We start from the raw sequence: 5,015 nt of genomic DNA, 5'->3' as shown, positions 1-5,015 counted from the left end.
TGTATGTATATATATATATATGTATGTATGTGTGTGCGCACACATGAACACGAAAGGCAAGCGAAAAGACGCAAAATACTTCCTTCACTACTAAAACTTGATAATTATAATTATAAATACAGAAACACGCATGCGCATACCCACATACTGACACACACACACACATACACACACACGCACAACTCAAACTCAAAAACACAGAGACCATTGACAAGCACAAAAGAATATAGTGCAAGCATAAAATGGCGTATTTCAGAAAGATGGAGAGACCGGAAGTGAACTCACAATGATGGAGAATGTGAAACCATCATTTTCTACAAGTCGGTTATTTAAATTAATAAATAAACACTTTAATTTTTTTTCCCACAGATCAAAGTCGATTTATCGAAGAGAGTTTTAAAACTAATAATTCTTTGTTGCATTCCTCACCTGATAATCTTTTATTGTTCTTGGCGATTAGCTGTCTAGATTCAAATTTGATTACACCTATTTAAAAACATGCCAGCGAGGCATGTTCTCATTTGAGGTCTCTGGGTGAGACTTGGAGTCAACTTGTACAAATACAAAGCAAAAGTCAAATATATAATAATACTACTACTAATAATAATAATGATAATAATAATAATAACACGCCAGAAAAGGTCACAGAAAACGAGAAAGCAACCATACTCTGGGATATGCCAATACACTCAGATAGAGAAATTAAGGCCAATAGACCAGATATAGTTGTCAAAGATCATGAAGTAAAAAAAATGCTTTCTAATTGATGTATCAATACCAGCAGATGACAACGTTTCCCTAAAAGAATTAGAAAAACTTTCAAAATACAAAGACCTGGAAATAGAGGTAACTCGAATGTGGAATCTAAAAACAGAAACAATTCCTATCATAGTAGGTGCCTTAGGTATAATTAAAAAAATATTCAGACAAATACATAACAAAAACACCAGGACTTACAAATATATATAACATACAGAAAATAGCACTACTAGGCACTGCACACATCCTACGCAAAACACTTTCAATACAGTAACCATAAGAGCATCACAGCAAACCACAGCACATACCCAAGGCACACAGAGCTGTGCTCGGTAGTGAACTGAAAGCACGTTATAAAAATAAAACTACTGAATAATAATAATAATAATAATAATAATAATAGACAAGTAGTCATGATGGGTATAATGGGCTTCGTATATTTTACCTCAGTGTCACTTTGATGGCATGCACTGCTCTCTCACTCAATAATAATAATAATAATGATAATAATAATAATTTCTTTATTAACTACAAAGGTTTACATTAAGAAAAACATTATGGAGTGTACAGGACAAAATAAAAAAATGTGTTGTGTATTGTTGTGAGGGTTTTGCATGTAAACAAGACTAACAAATTTTTTTTTAATCAACAATGTGTAATCCTCAATACGGAGGAGACGTTCGAGTGCTGTTTATGGAAAAACCCCATAAAAAACCATGGGTTCCCTGGCTTTTGGCGTAGTTTCCTTTTTTTCCAACTACAGGCGTATGCTCAGGGCAAGCCGGTTCACTCGCAGCATCCTCACCACTTACTGGCTACAAGACAACACTTATTTTCCTTTTCGAGTGAAACTTTAAGAAGTTGATTAGGGATTGGCCAAAGTGGAAAACTAGTTAAGAGTAGTAACATCACACTAGATAAAGCAAATGAAATAAGAGAATTAGACCAAAGCCAGACATACTAATACTTAGGAGTCAATGAACTAGACACGATACAGCATACACAAATGAAAAAGAAGATAAGAAAAGAATGTTATAGATGAGTTAGATTAATACTAAAAATAGAGCTCAATGCGAAAAACAAGATAATAGGTATCAACACTCTAGCCATCCCGGTTATAAGTTATAGCTACACAAATGATCTAATCAAAATAGAGAGGAAAGCAGGAAAAATAGTGACAAGATTTAGGATGCACCACCCAAAATTTGACTTAGAAAGGTTATATATACAACGTATCAAAGGTGGTAGATGCCTTATACAGCTAGAAAACTATTACGAAATAACTACCATAGGACTACAGAAATACCTACAGAAGCAAGGCAAACTAACACAATTAACTACAAAACACGAACAAAACAAGAAGCTGTTTTCTGTCTTTAAGGAAGCTGACAAATACAAAAAAAGAAGTCATAGTACCAACTGAAATCCAAACTAAAACTGGAACAGCAACGGATTATGATAAAACGAAGGCAAGAAAAGCCCATTCGTGGCAAATACTGGGTTAAACTGAGCAGAAAAGAATTAGACAAAGCAAAATCCAAACAATGGCTGAGAAGCTCAGGTCTCAAAGCAGAAACTGAAGGATTTTTAATTGCAACACAAGATCAAAGCCTTCCCACCAGAAATTACTAAAAGCATGTAATGAAAAGAAATACAAGTAATTGTAGAATATATGGAGATGGAGAAGAAACAATAAATTATATTATCTCTCGCTGCCCAGTCCTGGGTAAGAAGGAATATATTTACAGACACGACAGAGTTGGGGCTTATATACACTGGAAGCTTTGCCAACAGTATGGAAAAACAACAGAAAAAAGATGGCATAGGCACACCCCAGAAAAGGTCACAGAAAATGAGAAAGCAACCATACTCTGGGTTATGCCAATGCACACAGATAGAGAAATTAAGGCCAATAGGCTGGATATAGTTGTCAGAGATCACCCAAAAAAAAAAAAAAAATGCTTTCTAATCGATGTATCAATACCAACAGAGGAAAATGTTTCTCTAAAAGACACGGAGAAACTTTCAAAATACAAAGACCTGGAAATAGAGGTAACTCGAAGAAGGCGCATTGGGTATGATAAAAGAATATTCAGACAAATGCATAACAAAAGCACCAGGACTAACAAGTATATATAGGTATGATAAAAAAAGAAGGGATGTCAAAAGCATCTTGATAAGATTCAAGGAGAACCATGTCTCAGAGAAATCCAAAAGATTATGCTGACAAGTACTGCCCACATCCTTAGAAAAACCCTTTCTATTTAAATGTCTGCGTTGTACTACATGAAGATATTTCGCTACTGCCCCTGCCATTTCTCCTCCCCAAGCTTGCAGTCATACTGTAACATCTTTTATCCTTCACTCGCCCTAGAACGCTGGGTGCGTCTCGGCGAGTGATTGTAACAAACACGCAGATTAAAAGTAAATAATAATAACAATAATAATAATAATAATAATATTTTTAAAAGGATTGACGTAACTCTTCACGAAGGTAAATAGTCAAGAAGAAGAGCGCGATTCGATTGTATAGATGTTTTATTCGTTGAACAATATTTCGACAGCACGTCTGTCTTTGTCAAGTTCAAAACAAAAGGTGATTAAAAATTCAAAATTTCAGAAACCTAAACGTAAACTATGAACGAGAGTAACCAGCGTCCATTCGTTGATGGAATGACATCATCAGTTTTTAAGTTTTGTAACAAGCAGAAAGAAAGAAAAAAATAGAAAAAGGAAGACGACAGAAAAAAAAAATAATTATATACAGACTGTATGTACCAAGAAAAAGAGGGGGGAGAGGACTTAACTTGACTGCTACATTATTTTAACAAACTCCAAAAAATAATTTGAAATCAAGACGTAAACAGCCGGAAGAAATACTGTATGGCATTTCGTCCAACGCTCTCGATATTGTGGCAGTTCACTGCCTACAAGTAATAGCTTCTGATTTAAAATACAATATTAATGAGTGTAATAGATAAGTTTGTTCGGAGTTAATACATCAATGCAGGATTTGTACAGGTTGTCCTGAACTGGATATATTGTTACCCTTACGAGTTCTGTTGCAGTGGCTGCTATTGCGGCTGTTGTTGTCTGATAACACAGACCTAATGGTCCAAGGTATTCCGGCCCTAACCACCCAAATACGTTTTTCAAATGTTATGTGCCCCTAGATTACATTAACCAATGTGCCCTTATTTACAACGATAGCGTGTCAGTCGAGAGAGATTTGGCTGCTATTTTTTTTTTTATTAGTCGAGAAATGATAAAGGTCAGTTGACTTCTATAAGTAAACATGCTTGGAAAATGAATTGCAGCAGATTGACGATCGAGAGAGGGATAAAATGGTTTCGTGATATTACTTATGTGTAGTATCTGGAATAATAAAGTTCATTGACGAGTAGAGAACAGACGAGTCTTTTCTGTATTCATGGGTGGCGGTAGGACACAGCCATAAAGGCAGGAAACTTTACAATAATCGAAGATGGAAATTGAAGACACTGTACATCTATTTGCCACAAGTTAGACTGGAGCATCTTCTACCCCAATCCTCCCAATCCATCTGCTTCCTCTACCAACCCCTTGAACACTTGCTCGTGAACGTACATTATATATATATATATATATATATATATATATATATATACATACATACATATGTGTGTGTTTGCGTGTGTCAATATGTATGTATAATATATATTTTGAGTGGAGGCAATACGAGCAGAAAACTAGAGCGACATGACCTATTATCCAGCAAAATATTCAATATATATATGCACACTTACTTTGACATCAATAAAGCGACATAAAGCTCAACTTAATAGAAGTATTAATAACATGCAAGCATATATACATATGCATATTTTTATAAGCCCACAAATATCTAAAAATATTTTTAAACATTTATGAATACATAGGCATTTTTTAAAATATATAAATAAAATAAATACAAAATATACACATAATAAGATATAAAAACAGCGATATTATATAAGACATAGTGAATTATAAATTCATATGATTATACTATAGAGGAATAAAAATTTAGAGGTCACAACACAAGCACATAGAATATTTAAAAACACTTAGATATTTAAAAATATATAAAAACATTCATAAATACATAGGCAATTTAAAATTACCCACTAGGGGCCAACATAGAAGGGACAATACATTCTGATTGTTGGGGCCAGAAAAACGGATGAAACAACAAAAACAAGCCTTTAAAAATTTAACACAAAAATAAATAAAATGAA

The sequence above is a fragment of the Octopus bimaculoides genome, chromosome 26, assembly GCF_001194135.2.
Source record: "Octopus bimaculoides isolate UCB-OBI-ISO-001 chromosome 26, ASM119413v2, whole genome shotgun sequence".
NCBI lineage: Eukaryota > Metazoa > Mollusca > Cephalopoda > Octopoda > Octopodidae > Octopus > Octopus bimaculoides.
Note: the sequence above shows the minus strand (reverse complement) of the source record.